Here is an 18,374-nt window from a genome sequence, read left to right as displayed (position 1 = left end):
GGTGAAATAAAATTTGCACAGGGGTAGGTCTTCTCTTTGTGATCCACCTGGTAATCTCTTCAAGGTAAGGATCCTAAATTCTACCTTGTTTTGCTAACTGGAATACACCGATTGCATTAGAAGAATGGTCAAAGAGCGTTGGGAAGGAAGTTTAGTCCCAGGCGGATAGCTCTTTGCATGTTTGGACAGGCTGGCGTTCCTAACTTGAGTGCCAAAACCAGTGTCTTGTCAAGTTACCATTTGGGTAGCTATTGTAGTGGGATGCGCTGCATCTACCCAACAGCACTGCTGTGAAATGTAAGTGGTAATTCAGACACAGAATATTTTTGATGAAGCAGTACGAAGGATTCAAAGTGCACTACTGAAACCAACTTCAAGAAAAAAAGACTATGACATTTTTGTAACAAATTTGGCATCAGGTATAGCTAATGCAAGCAAATATTAATCGGCAGGTATTCTGGCAGGATGTGTTTGGGGCATCTGGTTTATTCTCATCTGTAATTTTTGGTAATGAAGGCGTGATATGGAGTGAAAATAAATTGATGGTTGTCATGGATTTTCTTTTAATCAATTTAGAGGAATTAACTGTAGATCCATACTCCATGAGTTATGTAGGGTTCAGAGCAAGTATTGCTTTCTTTTCTTCATAGGTTAGATAATTATTAGATTTTGTTCACTAGGTGATATTTTTATGTCACTTTTAAAGATAAAAATTAGCTTCCTAAAATAGTTAAACAGAAATTCTAGCATCAGATACATGTAAATGTATCAACCACTTTCAATTAGTAATTTTACCTGGGCATTTGAAAGCAACTCATAGTAATGGTAGTAATAAATAGTAATCCAGTATTTTCTCTCGCTATTATACCGCTGTTTTTCAGGTGTTCTGGACAACTGTTGTATTTCTTTATATAATTATTTCCACCTAAAGGAATACATTTTCTACCAGGGAAGCTTCTTAATGGTGGGGAAAGGCTGGGAACCAGTCTCCTCTTCCAGCCCACAATTTGCCTACCTCATTATTTAGCGAAGGTCACGGGCTTCCACTTTGCAAAGCATTTCCCTGCTGCTCCCAGGCTATGTGTAGCTCCGCAGGCAGCCAGCCTTCAGGGGTGGCATGTGGTTCCTCTGCTTTCCCTTTGGGATTGCGGGATCCAGCCGTAAGGAGGAGATACACCAGCTAATGCCACCTCTAAAATATTATCCTGCTGCCCCAAGGCGTTGCAGGCTTATTGTAGGAGCCTTGCTGTCCTCACGTAACTATTGCTTTAAGGCAGAATACACGTGCTTCATCTACTTCTGAGGTCTACATTAAAGTTTTCTAGTACAATGCTTAAGAGAGCTGAAAGAAAGAGCCCGCAGATGGGTTCCTCTATGGGGAGGGAGAGCGGGGAGCAGAAAAATGGAGTGGCACCCACAGGCGGAGTGGTTTTAATCCTGAAATGTGTAGCGGCCCCTCTTCAGTCTGAAATGAGCACACGGGCTGTGACTTGGGTCTAACGAGTTCTGCATCTGACCTGTGGAGTGCGTGTTCTTAGACGGGCCCGTGCACTTTGAAGTATCACTGGAGAGTAGAAAAATGCTTGTAAATCATGTTTAGGAGGGTTTTTTAAGGCAGTAATAACCAAGGGCCTGCTGTTTGACATCTGCTCTGTTGGAAACCTGATGTTTTAGGAATAATGGAGCCTCGGCAGCAGCTCTGATAGTGCCTTGAACAATGGCTTTTTACTGACTGGCTTTGGATTTGGAAATGACGTGTCAAAGAATGCCCTCGATTTGGGGCAGTTGGTCTGTCTAGACGATTTGTCATGAAGGTATGATCACGTTTATGGTTTTCAGTGAAAAACCTTTCAAAAGAGTCAGAGAAATAAGCAGCGAGTTAGGAGCAGGGAGGCTTTGCCTGTGATTTGGGGAGTTTGACGGTGGTTTGTAAGGTGGGTGTCTTCATGAACGCAACGAAGTCAGGATGGATTTTAGTAGCTAAGCCCCAGCGAGCAGCACCAGCTGCATTTGGTACAGCTCTGCCCCCGCTACCTGGCTCCTGCCGCCTGCTATTGCCAAGCTTCTGCAGGTTATTTTGTGAGGCATTTACTGGGAGAGTCCTTTGTGTTCGTGGGGCTCGTCCTGCGGAGCGGGCTGGGAGCATTTTACCCGGAGAAGAGCAGACCTTTGAATTCTTACGGGTTCTATCAGGGAAGTGAACTGTCAGGATGAAATATCTGACGGAGGAGACCGAGTGAAATTAATGAAATAAGTATTGATTCAAGAAGCCAGATCTAGGGGAGTTTTTACACATGGGATTCTGCTAAGGAGTAGGGTAAATAGGTTCTCAAGACAAAAAGCCTTTGCATTTCCAGCATCACAGCACTTTCTTGAAGTAAATGCTTCTCCTATAATCGTGTTTATATAAATTTAAAAGTGAGAAATACCAGACATGAAAACTGCGACACAACTGAACGAACACAGAAGATTCAGAAGGAAGGATAACGTTTCCTTGCTCCTTGCCTTCCCTCTCGGTGACCAGGTTGGTATTTGTATGGAATTATGCTCATTTAATGGTCGTTGCTCCCTAGGGGGCGGAGATGGTCAGGTGCAGTGCCCTGTAGGTTGTTTTTAAAAGTTAATTTTTGGAAGCTAAGAAGACACAATTAATATTCTCTTCTTGAACTTCGGTATAATTCTCTGGTCTAAAAGGAAGAATTTCTGCGAGCCACAATTTTTTGAAGAGACGCTGGGTTACGTCAGGAACACCAACAGAATTAGGGCAGCCGCTGTTCCAGAGAGGGCCCGCAGGGATGCAGCATGGAAGCACAGCCCGTCCGTCCTGCCAGGAGACGACTTCTCCGAGTCATTGTCAAGAGCATCAGGTTGAAATAACAACTGTGTGGTACGGGGCTAGGATCTGCATACAGATACGGGCTCGCCCTCTCGATTCCACACTCGATGTTGCAGCACAATTTCCAAACACCGGGAAGAGCACGTCCCGCCGCACGGGTCCCAGCTACGAGTCTCAGGTATGAGCGTGCAGACGGTGCCGCGAGCACGCTGCCCCGTGCCTGAAGGATCGTAATGCGCTCTGAGGATTGACCGTGGGGTACCTGCATGCAAGCTGGGACAGCGTGCGCTGTGGAGGTGTTGCCGCACAGAACCAGCTGGGCTGGCGCCTTCGGAGACTTCACTTGTGTTTAAGCAAGGGAAAGGTTTCTCTGCTGGGGAAGCACGTCCGTGACTACAAATGGAGACGCTCTCTCCTGTAATTTGCATCCAAACTGGCTCTGCTCTGTGAAGACGCCTGCTGCAGGCCGTGGCAGCTGTGGGGCCGAAGGGTCAAAGGCCCGAAGGGGCAAATGAGGCGACGAACTGACACCGCAGCGACGGGGCTCTGATGCCCCTGAGGCCAGGCAAGGGGCTGGCACCGGGCCTGGCAGCTTCTCTGGAGTTATTTTTACATGAGGATGGGTTCTTGAATAGCTTTTCTGCTGCATTAGGCACAGCATGCCTTGCTTCATGGCTGACACTGGCTTCTGTGTGCTCCCGTGTTCCAGGAATGCACTGGCAGCACTGGAGCCGTCGTAAGGAAAATCCGCGTGTGCATCCCCTCTGCTGTGTCCGTCCTGCTGGGTTCCAGGGTGCCTGGTGAAAGACTGCCAAAACTTGTGTGATTTCATACCAGACAAAAACTTCCAGTAGGGTATTCAGCAACGTACAGCAAAATTTTCAGTGTTTTGGCGCTCGGATTGCTTTCCTAGTCTTGGCACACCGAAAGGTAGAGAACACGCCTCGCTACAACAATAACTGCTTTAGTGTATGGACCCAGTAAGCGTTTTAACACAGCGGATCGTCTCGTGTGAAATATGTGGAGAGCACATAGAAAATTAACGGGCTGGGGCTCTGCTGTGCCTTAAGACCTGCCTCCTTGGTGTTCCCACTGCTTGCTGCCTGCGCTGGGCTGAGAGGAGGGGAAGCTGGGGCTGAGCGTGTTCCTGCCCCTCTGTCTGTCCCAGTGGCACGGACACCTCCGGAGGGGATGGCTCCGCTGCATCGCTTGGCTGGAAGTGTGTCGAGCGTGACCTCACCCTGGTGGTAGCAGCTGGGTTGGAGAACAGCTCGCGGACAGCTGGGGCTTTCCGTGAAAGGGGATGAGGTGCTACAGCCTCGAGACAGCGGAGGGAAGGGAACGCTGGTGTGTTTTATTTGACGTAAACACGGGGAAAGCCAACCCCTGGCTTAATTTCCATTAGTTAGGTAACAGTATAGCTTCAAACGAGCGGATTTTCTGGGTTACTGGAAATTAAACTAGGTGCTGTCAGGCAAACAACGTAGCTGCAAGGTAGCGTATAAATTCTGGATAACAGCAAGTGCCTAAGCCTGGCCTGGAAAGCCGGAGCTAATAAACACCAGTGAGAGAACAGCAACGAGCCTCGGCACAGCCGCTCAAACAGCCAAGTGCTCATGGATAGTGTTGCATGTCAGGCAGAAGAATCTGGATTGATTTATTTATGGGAAGAATCGGCATTTATTAATTTGAAGTGTTGATAGGGTTGTGAACTGAAACCTTCCATGAGCAGCACGGACACGCAGGCACACGCAAGCTGTTGCGTGTGTGCACAAGTAACCTGGGAAATAAAAGAGGGATTTTTAGGTTTGGTGCAAATCCCACCGTATGCCACATGTGGTAAGAACTCCCCTCCATATCACAGTGCTGTCTACATGTATTTAGGGTACCGGCTCTCCTCACTCAGGCACGCTGAGCTAGAACATCCCGATTGTCTTACGGAGCCGTGCTTGCTCCTTGGGTACGGGATATTTGTTAAAATCCTTCTGCTTGCCTCTATTGAAGTTCTCTGACTTTCAGGACGTCTCCTGAACCCAGAGCGTGGCTGCTGCAGGTGGTCTCCATTTGCTGCTGCTGCAGACCTTCAGCGGGTGGGCGTCCGTGCGCAGGCACCAGGCAGCCAAATCCTCCGCCCCGGGAGAGAGGGGAGCGGTGCTCGTCCACCACACGTAGCGCTGCTGTACCTACGTCTTCCAGTGCCTTGGGCCCCAATATAACTTCAGGGGGCTCGTAAGGGTTGTTCACTTTTTTCCTACCCCCAGCTTCCATCTACATCAGGCTTCGAGTCAGTGGGTAGTAAAGGCACTGACACCCAGAGCCCCAAATGAAATCAGCTCAGAGTTAAATGGTGTGAATTTACCATCCACAGTGCCTGAACTCCCAGGCCCTGTTCTTTAAAGCTTGAAAGTGATTTCTATTTCTTCCCCTTTTGACAAAGATCTCTTAGACTGTCACCAGAGCAGGGACCTGTGGCCAGCCTTTACATTTAAACAATGTCCCTGAGAATACCTCTGTAGAAAGCAGGTTTATGTTCGGAGGCACGCTGCTGGCAGCCCACGGCCAGCTCATCTGCCTGACAGCACAGCGGATGAGAGGCAAAAAATGCTGGTTTTGGACCGAGCTGCGGAAGCAGCCAGAAAGCAACCTTCTGCTTGGTTCCTGGAGACCAACCCCGCGCTGCACAAGGCTGCCGCAGGGATGGATCCAATTATGCCGCGAGCGCAAGTACTGAAATGCTCAGCTGGGAATCACATAAAAACCATTTTCAAACTCGATTCCCAAAGTTCTGGCAAAGGAGCTTCATCTTCCTTGTTACCGGTCTGAACAGGCGATAAGGAAGGCGAGCGGCGTAGGAGGATGGAGGAGCCTGATGCAAAAGCCTCTTCGTGTCGCCATCCCTTCCTCCTGCTCCTGATGTGTGTGCCGAGCAGCAAGCCACCTGCCTTGAGGGAAGCTTCTCCCTTCTCTTCTGCTTCTTCTGCTCGTCTCCTTTCTTCTTCATTACCTCAAATACCGACAGTTCTCCTTGATGCTTATCGGGTGCCCGTGGCCGTGCCCTCGGAGGCGTACCCGTCCCCTCGCCCTCGCCACTCACCACGTCCTGCTGGTAGGCGCGAGGCCCCGATCCCCCTTCCCGACAAGATCTGTGCTGGCTGCCGGCGTGCAATCAAGAGGAATATTGAGGCTGTGCTTCGCGACGGGGCCCACATCCTCCCTGGGGCTGTCAGGCAGCGGCCTCGCTCCCTCTCCACAAAGCCTGCGTGTCACCGGGGATGGGGGGAAGATGTCGGCGCGGCTTGCTCCCGAGGGCCGGCTGCTGAGCCGAGCCGAGCCAAAACAAACCAAACCGAGCCGAACCGAGCCGGGCCAGGCCGGGCAGACCCGTCCCAGCGGGCTGCCGATGGCCGCAGCCCCGTGAGCCCGGCTTTCCGCCGGCCCTGCGCTGTCCAGCGCCTCTCCCCCGCGGAGGAGCGGCGCCAGCAGGAGGCAGCCTCGGCCGCCTCCGGGGCAGCCGGGGCCGGTGCGGGGCTCCCGGGGCGGTCGGGGCCCGAGCTGTGCCCGCTCCCCCCCCCCCCCCCCCCCGGGGGATGGCCCCGGGCCCGGGCTCCGCAGCGGGGGGCGGCGGGCGCGGAGCCCCCCGCAAGGTGCGGGCAGGGCCCTGCCTGGGCGGCCGGCGCCGGGCCCCGCTCAGGAAGTGACAAGCGCATTTCCTCCCTCCTCCTCCTCCTCCTCCTCCTCCTCCTCCTCCTCCTCCTCCTCCTCCTCCTCCTCCTCCTCTCCCCGCCAGGAGGGAGCGCGGCTCGGAGCGGCGCCCACAGCCGGCCCGGCCGGGCCGCGCCGCCGCCACGGTAAGAGCCGGGCCGGGCCGGGCCGGGGGGCGCACAAAGGGCGGCGGCGGCGGGGGGGGGACACCTGGAGGGGACCGTGGGGACACCGAGGGGACCGGGGGGGACACGGGGGGACCCTGCCCGCGGCCTCGGCTCCCGGGGGAGGGCGGCGGCACGGCCGGGCGGGGGCCGCGGCGCGGCGCTGGGGATGCCCGGGGGGGGCTTCGTAAGCCCCGCGTGTGCAGGGCCGGCTTCTGCGGCTCCCCACGCCCGCCTCAATTAATTAGGGTTGTTCATTAACCCCCCCTCCGCCCGCCCCACCACGTGTGTGTCCCCCTCGGTGGGTGGCGAAGCTCCGAGACCCCCGCTCCGGCACCCCAGGGACCCCCACCCCGGCTCCCCGGGCCCCCCAGGATCCCCCCCCCCAGGACTCGGCTCGCTCCGTAAGGCCTGCGGGCACCCATCCTGCAGCCGCACAGCCCTGTCCCCCGGCGCTGGGCAGCCGGGGCGCTCAGCCCTGAGCCGGGAGCTGTGCCCCGACGGTGGGCCTGGCGTGCAGGTGGCCGGGCACCACGAGATCCCCGGCCGCAACGGTGCGTGCTGCCTTCCCCTCGGGTCCCCCGAGCGATGCCAGGGTGGACGGCCACGGCGTAAAGCTCCCCATGGGCTGCCGAGGTGGCCCCGGCTCGCAAGCAGGCTGCGGAGGCACCGCAGGCTCAGGAGCATCCCTGCTGCGGCTCCTCGTTGCCCACGCGCGCCGGCGGCCCCGGCCCTGCTCGGCATCCCGTGGGCTGCGCGGCGCCGGCATCTCGGAGGCAGCTGAGCACCCCCGGCGTCACGCACGGTCCCCTCGGCCAGCCCGCGACGCTGCTTAGGACACGCACCGAGGCTTGGCAAGAGCGAGGAGGAAGACGGCGAGAAAAAGCGGCGAGAGGAAACCAGCCGAAGCCGTCGGCCGCGGGACTGCGCCCTTCTCACCTCCCCGGGAGGGCCGGGGCCGTGTCACGCCGCGGGGCCCGCGCAGCCCGGCCGCCGTTTGGTCTTCGGTCCCCGCGTCCAGGCTCTGTGCTTCCAGGATTGACCCGGAGGAGGGAGGGAGGGAGGGAGGGACGGACGGCTCGGGGAGCGCCGCACGTGGCCAAGGTCTCGGCGAGCGGCTCCGGCTCCTGTTGCAGCGGGCGGCCGCCCGCTGGGAGGGCGAGCAGCGAGAGCCCAGCCTGCCGGCTCCAAAAGTTTGCCTTTGCGTGTAGGAGCGGGGTAAATCAGCGCAGGGCATAACGCGTTGCTGCGGACGGGATGCAGAGTCTTGTACGTGGAGATCAAGCAGACTGCGAGACAGATCCGGCATTGATTTAGGCTGGCTTTCAACTCTGGATGCATGAATTAATGAATAGGTGTGCGTAAATGTGCACGCATGCAAATAGGTGAACGTATACCAACATAAATCCCCAAATCTGCTGCAGTTAATTATGTGCAGTTAATTCCTGCTAGTATCAAAGGCTTGTTTCACTTTCAGCAGGCGTGCTGGCAGAACGAGGCGTGCAGCTTTTTGCCCAAACCCCTGTGTTTCGGCGTAGAACCCGTGCTGGGGGTGGGTAGGGGAGGTGATGGAGTGGGGACGAGGGGGGGTTTGTGCAGTTTGTCCGTTTTATGGCTGCCGGTCCACTTCTGATTTCTCAAGCGCCAGTTGTGTGGCGTGAGGCTGTTCTGTTTTCCCTTCTCGTAACGTACAGAGCTTCTGTTTTTGTCCGTCCCCGTCGGGATGGACGTGCTTCGCGCTGTCCTTGTAAAAAATCGGGTAAAGAAGAGGACACCCCGGGCCGAAAGGCGCGATCCGGGCTGTGTTCCCGTCCCCCCGTGGTGTCACACGGCTCGCGGGAGCGCTTTGCCGGGTCTGGTCCCCACGAGCTGGGGCACGGCAGGCGCTGGAGCAGCGGGGCTGGAGCAGGCGGAGGTGCCGGGACGCTCGCAGCCCCGGCACAGCCCAGCCTCCTCCGCGGCCCCGCGCTCACCCCGCCGCTCTCGTGGGGTGTACGTAGGTGCTCCTGCCTCGCTCCTCGGCCAAGCCGCCTGCGGCTGAGTTAATCACGCTTCTTTTCGCTCCTTTCCCTCCCGAAAGAGGGAGGTGGAGGAAGAGGAAGCAAGCCTGCCGGCATGGGGAAGCGGCAGGCAAACAGGCGGGGGGGGCCGCGCCTGCCGCGGGTCCCACACGCGCCACCTGCGATGCTGCGGGTCGGGGCCGCGGTCACTGCTTTGGGGCTGTTTGTGGCACTGGCATCCCCACCGCCGGGGCTGCCTGCCTGCTCCTCAAGCTAAATTTAAACTAACGGGGCGAAGAGAAGGGGGTTTTCAGCCCTGCTGCTCCTCCGCTGGTCGGTAGGCAGCTCGTTTGGCGGGGGGCCGATGAGCGGCCGCCCCGTGGGACCCCCTCCTTGCCACCCCGTTTTGTGGGGGGCTCTGGCGTGGGCGCCCAGCTGGCATGGGGAGGAAGGTGAGGTGCTGCCCAAACCCCCCCCCCAGATTCGGGTGATTTGCAGCCCTGGGAGCGAGGGCTCATCCAAAGCCCCGCTTCGTCGCACGCTTACAAGATGGAGCGCTGCGGTGACCCGTGCGCTGCGAGTGCTGCGGGCGGAGCGATGGGTATCGGGTGTTGCAGAGACACCTAATCTCCCCACCTGCACTGGTTTTCACCCTTTTCCTCCGCCTCCCGACAAGTCGCTGGGTGCACCCGCGGCTCCCGAACCTCCCTGTTGTGCCGGGCTGTGCCGCGGAGCCCGGGGCCGGTGGTGATGGGGGGCAGCCCCCAGGCGGATCTGCCCCCACCGCGCTTGGGGGAACAACTCCTCCACTCCGCGGCACGTTATCTGGGGGGTGCCGGTTGCAGAGGAGCAGGCTTGAGCCCTAAATCTCTCATTCTGTGCTCCAGCTGCCTTGGTAGCAGCAGCCGCGCCGTATTTATGAGCAAGGACTTCGCTTCTCCGAGGTCACGCTGCGAGCCCACAGTCGCAGGGCCAGCAGCGCACGACGTGAGCGAGCCAGGGGGCAGAGCCACGGGCTGCTGTGGTTTTCCAAACTTTTACGAGCTGGCTGCCTTCAGGGAAACCGAGTTCCCAGGCTAGGGGCCTGTGCCTGGAGCCCCGCCAAGCTGGTGCGAGCGGGGGCTGCCTAAATCTTCGCTCACGGGCAGGCGAAGCGGGTGTTGGGAATTAACAAAGGTAACTGCAGTTAATGCAGGCAGAGTTTCTCCAGGCTCCGGGTGGCTGATCCGTGAGCTGTGGAGCTTGCAGCGTCCGGTGGGGTAGGTTCATCCGGTGCTGTACGTCCTGCACCTGCCGTGAGGTGCGCTGGGTGCGTGCGAGCTGGTGTGTGAGGAGCTCCTGCGGGCTTCGGAGATGTGCAGCTGCGGGGTGCGGGTCCTGGGACGGGGGCATGCACCGGTACCCACGGCAGTTCGGCTCCCTAATCACTGTATTTGAAGTAAAGCTTAAGAAATGGGAGAGCAAGTGCCAAAAACACGTGCCGGTGAAGGGTCTGGGTTCCCTACCCCCCTGCTCCACAAATAATACAAAGCCCGAGGCAGGCTCGGTGGTGGCTGTTGCTTTCAGAGGATTAAATGCAGCAGCGTCGGTATCGCTCCTCCGCGGCCCGTTTGAAGCATCCCCTGGGCTGTGTCGTTCCCGATATTCGTGGATCCCGGCCGCAGCTTTTGCTTTCAGCAGCCAAAGCCGGGGCTTTGCGCCGTGTGGCAGGTCCGGGAGCGGAGCGAGGGGAGGGTTTGACTCCGTGGCTGCTCTGCGCTCGTGTGTCGGCACGGCTCCGAGGGTCTGTAAGGAAGGAAACCTGGCAAACCGTGCAGCTGGGAAACCTGCCCCTGCCCCTGCTCGGGGCCAGCCCGAGCGAGGGTGCAGCAGAAGTCTCAGGATGGCGGAGGAGAGGCAGGGCTTGGTGCGCAGCACCTCGGGGAGACGTTAAAGCACCAAATCCCTGGGCTTCTCCCCCGCCGGGAGACACCGGGGGAGTAAAACTGCATTAAGGAGGATGACTGGCCTTGTCTTTGCTTGGGATGGACGGACAGCACGGGACAGACGGGCAGCGCGGGCAGGACAGGCGGCTGTAGCAAATCCTCGTTCCAGGTGGAGGGGGAAAGCCACAGCAGGTGGATGTCCTGCGGCTGCCGTTGGCGCGCTGACCGCAATATTACTGCAAAGAGCCTCGTGGTGTGCTGGGTGGCAGTGGCGGCCGCCGTAAAACAACGTCGGGGATGTATCGCTGACCCCGTTACGGCATGCAGGTTTGGTCCCAGCTGTTACAGATGAACCCCGTATGATATTTTTGAAAGGACAAGCTGTAATTCTGTTAAACGGGTGCCGAGAGCTACTGCCGCCTGGGAAAGCCGAATATCCGTTACAATCACGGAGCTACGGAAAGCGTTAAAAACACCTCCCTTTGCTTTTGGTAGCTCAGAGGGGAGATCATCCCGGTCAGCTGTGCCGTAAGCGAGACGCGGCAGCGGCTGGCACCGCTCGTGGTGGATGAAGATTTGCAGTTCCTGACGGCTTCGGCTGGGAACGGGGTCACCCGCGCGTGCAGCCGCACGGGGCCTGGTGCTGCTGCTGCCGGCGGTCGTGGCGCGGGAGGCTCTCCGGCACGGTCCTGCGAGGGCTTAGGGTGTGAGTTATTTGGAGCCGGGGGTGAAGAAAGGTCTGCGCTTAGCGCCGGCTGCTCGATGTCACCCCAGGTTTCTCCTGGCGACAGCCACGACCGGCGTTTGGCTTTCTCCTTAGTGCAGCACCTAAGTACGTGCTGACCGGCTCTCCCCGTTGCACATCGTTCCCGGTGCCCTGCCCGTCGCTCTCGCTGCCCAGCAGCGCTGCGAGCGGGGCGTTTTCTTGTTCCTGGTGCCTCTGAAAGCCCCCGTATCTCGTTTTCCACACCTCTGCTAACCACAGATTTTTTTTTCCCTGCGCGCCTCTGCTCCTCTTCCTGCTCCTACGGATGCCGAGGTCTGGAGTAAGCCTCTTCCCCAAAAGGGAGGAGGGACGTGAGGAGAGGATCCAGGTGTTGGGAGACTTCAGGGGGGAAAGTTGCAGAGTTTTTTTTCCCCTTCACAGCATGTTCACGCTGCCGTAAACGGCTTGGCACCCGGTGGGAGGGGAGCGGTCATGCCCCGTCCCGCTGGGGAGCTCGAGGAAGGCTGAGCAGGATGCCGTCGGTGCCAGCTGAAATAAAACCAGGTTTGCGTTTCCATTTACTGCTGGATTATTTTTTTTTTTCTCCCGTCTCAGAGGCAGGGCTCGAGAAATGAGGGCTTTTACGTGTGCCAGGCGGTAGCGGGGCTCATCCCTCTTCCTGCCAGTGGGAAAATTCTCCTCTGTGGGTTTTGCTTCTCCAGGGGACCGAGGGGTGTAAGGGCACGCTGCTTTTGGGCAGCTGCCCCCGAAAAAGCCGTGCCCACGCTGGCAGCAGCTCCTGGGGGGGGGCCACGAGCGTGCGTGCGGCGGCGGGGAAATGTTCCCCGCTCCGGCCCTTGGGGAGCCGCTCGAGGAGCCAAAGCTACCCGAGGTGTGGGCTATACGTGCTGCTGACACCTTACGGGAACGGGGAGCGTGTTAGAGCAACAGATTGGGTATTGTTCCAGCTCCGCGAACGTCTCCCGGAGATATTAAAAACACCGGCTGAAACCTAAGGCCGAGCTCTCCGTGAATGGCTCCGTGGAAATGTTGCCGAACGCGCTCGGGTGCTGCCCGGCTCTGATTGAAACGGGGAAACGCGACGAGCGGGTGTTCGCTTTGACTTCTTCCTCGAAGGGAAGGGCTTCTTTTGAGGGAAGGGGAAGCATCCTGCAACGTTCCCCGTCACCAGATGAAACCGACCTGCCCGCGCCTTGGTGCTGGCGGTGACTTTGTGGGGCTCCGCACCGCGCAGCGGCGGGAAGCACCCGATTTCCCCCAGAAACGGGGACGCCCCGTGCCCACGGCTCTGCCCACGGGTAGGGGTAACGCTGCCAGAGCCTGGCCCCGAGGCAGGAGGCTGCCTGAGCCCGCTTCTTCCCGCTGGGCACAGCAGCGGAGGTGCTGCTGGGTGTCCTCGGGGTGGGCTCCTTGGCAGCCTGCGCACGTAGGAGCCGTCTTCGGGTAACAGATTGCTGGGTGTTGGATGAACCCGAGGAAAACAAGAAATGCGGAGGCTGCAGGGCGGCGCGAGTTTGCTGCTCGGCCTGCCAAATCCACGCTAAGTCAGACACCGCGCAGATGTTTGGCTCCTCTTTCGTTAAGGAGATCTGTGCAAGAGGCAGGGCCGGGAAATGCGTTTCCAGCGGGTTGGAGCGACGGAGGTGGCGGCGGTGGCACGGGGGTGAAGGTTTCCCGGCCCCTTCCCTTTGGGGACGCACCGCTGCTGTACCCTGCCGAGGAAATGTCGATGGCAGTGCATGGACGAGCAGCCTCAAAATGTGCCCTTTGGTCGCTCGGAGGATTAATAAAGGCAGATCTGGCCGTTCTCTCCCCATCCTTGTGTACAGCCAGTATTTCCCTGCTTTAAATCCAGCCACTTCTGTCCCCTGGTCCTTCAGGGGCCGTCAACCACCACCAATCCTCCAGCTCAGCCTCAGAAAAGGCAGAGCCCCGACCTGCTAACCGTATCCAAACCCGGGACCGACGGTGGCCTTCTCCTGGTGCTGAGCAGGGTCCCCTGCATTTCGGGGCGACGTGTCCCAGGCCTCGCGGGTACCTGCGCCGTGCGGGGCTCTCCGGCTGTCCCCGAGGCGCTGGGAGCGTGGTGGTGCCGTCGCCGCCCTCGCTTTGCCGTGCAGGACGTGCCTCTTGTAGGGACCAGGAGCTCTGCAGCCAGCACGGCTGGGCTGCCCGAGAAGCCCCGCTCGCCCTGGCCGTGAGCAGGCGGACGTCGTGCTCGGAGGTAGGTACTGGGGCGGGCTTTCATGCTGTCTGATATCGTTTATGTTTGAGAAGTGGCTCTGTAAAAATGGCACGGTGGGACCCTGCTTAGCACCTCTGTCCCAGACGTATGGGTTGTATAGGGGCAAACAGTACGAGGAAGAAACAAGAAGTGCTTTTTGTGCCCGTTTACTGGAGCAGCTTACTGCGGGCGGTAATTAAAAGTAAACCTGGGCTCTGCTGGCTTGTTCAGCACCCCTGGTTGTTAGGGTTAAGCAGCCAAAGCAATCCTCAATTCAGCAATTCCTCAGCTTTTGGGAGCGTGGCCAACACTCACAGTGTCTCCCCGACCGTTGCAAATTCTTGTAATAAATCTCACAATTGGGAAAATAAAGTAAAATTGCAGAGGTGAGCTGGTTCTTTGCACCAGCGGGCTGGTCCTGCTTCAGCTGCCCTTCTGCAGAGACCACCTCGGTCCGGCTCCCTGGGCTTGCTCAAAATAAGCCCCAGTCCCCAAGTAAGGCGTTAGGCAACGGCTGCGGGTTTGCTCCAGGACAACGTGCCATCTTTACGGCCATTTCTCTGGCTAAAAGCAGCCTTTAGGGTACGTCCAAGTGGCCCACGTGGCTCCACGCAGAAGTACTGCCAGCATCTCCTACCAGGGTGGCATGGACCCGGGTGGCCACGGGGCGCTTGCCACGGCTGAGCAGGTCTGTGCCAGCTTGCCAGCTGGGGACTGTCCCTCCGAAGGCGTTTCGCTGGTCCCCCCCCAAAAATTTCTGTGCCACACGGCGCTGAAGAGCCCGTGTTCGGGAGTTGGGCCCTTCTGGGTTTTGCCTCCTGCCGTGCACGAGGTCTCGTCCCCCCTGCATGTCCAGTTGCCACCTCTCGCCTGGAGCCCCCCAGCCCCCCGGTTTGCAGCCCTCTCCTGCCACTCGCTGTTGGCAGTGCCTAATTCTGCTCTCTTTTCCTTTTCAGTCGCCGGGGAGGAGGAGGCAAAGTCACTGCAACACCACATCCGTGGAGCTGAGATGCTGAGGCAAGGCCCCCCCACCCCGTCCTTTCTCTCCGTTTGTAAGGGAGTCTTTCCCCTGCCACTCCTATCCCGTAAGAGCAGGGGGGCAATAAAACTGATGGTTCCTTACCGAACTTGACAGTGTTTAATTTTTGTTAATCGTTCCTATTTTTTTGGTGAGATCACACGTGGGGATGCGATCCCAGCTCTGTGGGTCTGGGCGTGTGCTGGGACTTGGGGCTCCCCCCCCGGCGGGTGTTTGGGTGCCTGGCTTTGGGCTCCGGCCGCTCTGATTTTTTATTCACTTAGCAATTCGTTCGCGGCCGTGGGCTGCACCCTGGCACGTCCGCGGCTCTCCGTTGTGCGGGTCCCCTCGGAGCAGGCTGGGTGGCTGCAGGGTGGATTCGCTGCTTGTGGTGAGCCGCGGGCTCCGGCGGTGAGCTGTTAATCGTAAGCACAGAGGTGATGTGGATCACGGAGCCGCGCGGACCTAGGGAGCTCCTGACATCTTAAACACCACCAGTCGCTGCTTCCCCCTCTGCTCTGCCGGCGGTTAGAAACGCGGAGGGCAGGCGAGTCTTTTACCTATTAATTAATGGCAAACGCGCATCGTTGTCTCGTTAGCCCTGGAAAAGATGGGTCTGGGTACAGGCAGCTGGCAGAGGAGGGCTGCTCGTGGTCCTGCGTTTGCTGATTTCTGGCGTTTTGGACCCATGGTTGAGGACTGGGGTCCCGAGAGCTGGCGGAGACCCCGCTGAGCCAGGGGCACGGGGCGAGGCAGGGGAGCGCTGCCGCCCCTTTGCTCCGAGGCTGGGGAACCTGGGGCAGCTTGTTCCTTGCCATGCACAGTCCTCAGGTGGTTTTCGGAGAGCAAAGACTTGACTGTCACGCCCTGAACGGGATATTTCGCATTTATTGGAGGTTTTCACCTTGTAAATAAAAATATTTACTGGTGACGTGGAGGAGTGAGAAGCTGGACAGGACGTTTTGAGGAAGGGGAGCGAGCTGCCCAGAGCTGAGCCCCTCCGGCCTTGCTGCAGGAGTCAAGGCACTGCCCGAGAGAGGAGATGAGCCCGAGCTTGGCTCTGTGGAGATGCCAGGCTGCAGGGTTTTTTTTTTCTGAATTTGTAACACAATAAATGTACAAGTTGAAAATGTACCTGCTGGTATTATTTAACTGTACCTGCTGGTGTTATTTAAATGTACCTCTGGGTATTATTTAAAGCAGGGTGAGACAGACTGTGCAACGGGGAGATTCAGCATAGCCCCGAAATACCTTAATCAAATGGCGTTCTGGGGACAGAGGACAGTCAGCTCCACCGAGCGAAGAGTTTTCTTATATGGACACTATCCAGTGACTGGGCAAAAAAAAAAGTAATGCTATCTACAGATTTAATTCTGCCCTTTAAAATATACCTGTTGTCCCATGGAAACCTTCTGCAGGGTTGTTGGTTCTGCTCTATAAAAAGCCCTAAAACATGTTTTCTGACTGCAGTAAGCAGTGTGGGCTCTCCCCAAATCCCTGTAAGTCACTGAGACCCATGGTGTTTTGGAGAGGATTTGCCCACTGTCTTGTGCAGGCGCCCCAGGTTTTGTCGCAGCCGCTTTGCACAGAGGAATTCTGCTGCATGTAGCAGGAGGGGAATTGAAGCCTGACTGGAGCGAGTGGGAGGGTGTTAGCGTGCTGGAAATGTGCTCAGAGTTTGGACGGAGTGACTAGGTTTGCTTCTTCAAACGTGTGGGTCTAGAACCGTGTTCAATGAAAACGTAAAACAGACGTGAAGAGCAATTCGGTTGATCGCGGGAGTTTATATCCTTAAGCGAAACTTAGAAATGATGATTTATTCCTTTCCCACTGTAATTTTTTTTGAAGACCAGCGTTCAGGTGCTGCGATGCTGCCCATAAATCAGAGCCAAGGGAAACCTGGTTCCCTCTCTGCAGCTGTGGAGGTCGCAGGGGCTGCCACTCAGTGTTTTTTACCCATGGTAAAAGCGCCCTTTGCTAACATTTTGTGATTTCACCGCGCTCGTGCTGCTCCTGGATGTTCCATGCAGCGATGTAGGTAACGGAGCTGGCACCAATTTGGTTATTTGGGGCTGTTTTGGGGAAAACCAATGCTTTTCCTGCGAGCTGAGGGGAACAAGCATCTTGGGGCGGCCTGTGCGGCGGCGGGGGGCAGGAGCCTGGTTCGGGATGCCTCCAGCACTCCTGCTTGCTGGTCATTGTGATCTCTTTTCCGTTCGGACTGAGACGGTGGAAATACGTTGAGGCCAGCAGGGCTGATGAGCTTTCAGCCTTTTTGGGGGGTTAAGGAGCCCCCCCCGGCAGCTCCCAGCCTGTGTCATCCCCGTGGCCGTGGCCCAAGTCTAAACTTAACCTTGGCTGAAGGATGAAGATAGTCTCTTTATCTGATGGCAAACGAGGAAATACATTTCTTAAAATAATTAATGGTCCCTGAAGACTATCTTTTTATTAGCATCCGTGTGTGTGAAAGCTTCTGCTCTATAAATACGCGGCGGTTTCCTGCTCACAGCGCAGCGCTGACAGGGAGACCGTCCCGAATGGGCTGCCGCCCCTCGCAGCTCCAAAATCACATTTCAGTGGAAAGTTCTGCCTTTTTTTTTTATTTTTAATTACCATTTATTGGCGGGGGTGCTTTAAAAACCCCACTGAGTGGCGGTGAAAACGAAAGAGCCCGTGCCTAGAGGCTTGTCCTGGTGCTGGTGGGACTGTTGCTGGGGGGTGCTGGTGGAACCACTGCTGGGGGATGCTGGTGGGATCACTGCTGGTGGGATACTGGTGGGCTACTGGTGGTGGCGGTGGTATTCCTGGTGGAGATGCTGTGGGCATGGCGCCGCCATGGGAGCTGCTGCCCGGGCTTGCCGCCGCGCCCGGGCGCGCGTAGCAGTCTGCTGCAGCAGCATTAATCATTACCTTAGGGAAAGATAATTATTTCTGGAGAAATCGTAGCCCGTTAACGAGGAGCCGTGCTTAACTGCTTTCCTGCTGCTGGGAACGCTCATTCGATCCCGAATTCCCCTACGGCCGCCTTGCCGGCAGTGGCCCCGGCGCCCTCCGAAGCACCTCGAGGCCGGCGCGGGCGAGCGTCGCTGTCCCTGCGTCAGGTCCAGCAGCAAATGCGGCCAGAAATGGGCCAGCGTGGCCCAGAAAGCTTGAGGCGGAGGAAGGGATGAGCCTTGGCTGTGGCTCAGCTGATGGAGCTGAAGTGGCGTCCCCAGTGACAGTCCCAGGGGTCCCAAGGAAGAGACGGGCCTGCAGAGACGGGGCCCTGCGGCACCGCGAAGGCCGTGGCGACCTTGCTGTGAGACACCGGAGTTTCGGCAGCGAGTCTACCACCAGCGTTGCGTATTTTCCCCCCCCCGTGGAGCTATTTCCGTGTTTCCTTGCTGCCAGGCACCTTTGGTGTGTCCCCGTTTGTGCCCTGCTACGTGCCGGCGCCGGCAGCCCTTTTTGGAGGGCTCGTGTTCGCTCCGAGCCTGCACAGGCCCAAGCCTGGGGGTCCGCATGCCCTGACGGAGGTCCCGTGAGCTTTTGATGCTCTGAAATACTTTGCTTTTTGTATTTGATGGTTGCCGCGTGCTTGTTGGGTTGCCCAGGGGTTTATGGCGACGCTACCAGTAAATTGTATGTGTGAGGCAACCAATACCCCGGAAGAAGCCAAGTCCATACCACGTGCCATCTGGAAGGGTAAATCTTTGAAACCTGCATTGATTCCCCATCCCGGCTCTGCACTCGGGGTGAACTTTGTCCTCACGAGCCCGGAGGAGGTGGTTGCTCTTCA

At 57.6% G+C, this 18,374-nt stretch overlaps 1 protein-coding gene across 5 annotated transcripts in view; it reads left to right on the top strand.

Annotated features, from left to right (window-relative positions):
* Window positions 1–842: 842 nt before the first annotated feature.
* FAM53B (family with sequence similarity 53 member B) overlaps window positions 843–18,374 on the top strand; it is a 50,977-nt gene continuing 33,445 nt past the window's right edge. For 2 of the 5 annotated variants that reach the window (XR_013953235.1, XM_080598689.1), the window contains exons 1-2: window positions 843–6,684; window positions 14,535–14,595. The gene's annotated coding sequence lies outside the window, so the exon portion shown is untranslated. Of the gene's footprint in view, window positions 6,685–7,521; window positions 14,596–18,374 lie in introns of all 5 variants that reach the window. The other 3 variants (XR_013953234.1, XM_080598687.1, XM_080598688.1) reach the window with 2 other exon arrangements.

This window comes from Anser brachyrhynchus, assembly GCF_964034855.1.
Source record: "Anser brachyrhynchus genome assembly, chromosome: 6".
Lineage (NCBI taxonomy): Eukaryota > Metazoa > Chordata > Aves > Anseriformes > Anatidae > Anser > Anser brachyrhynchus.
The sequence above is the reverse complement of the archived record's forward strand: the minus strand, read 5'-3'. Positions and strand labels throughout refer to the sequence as shown.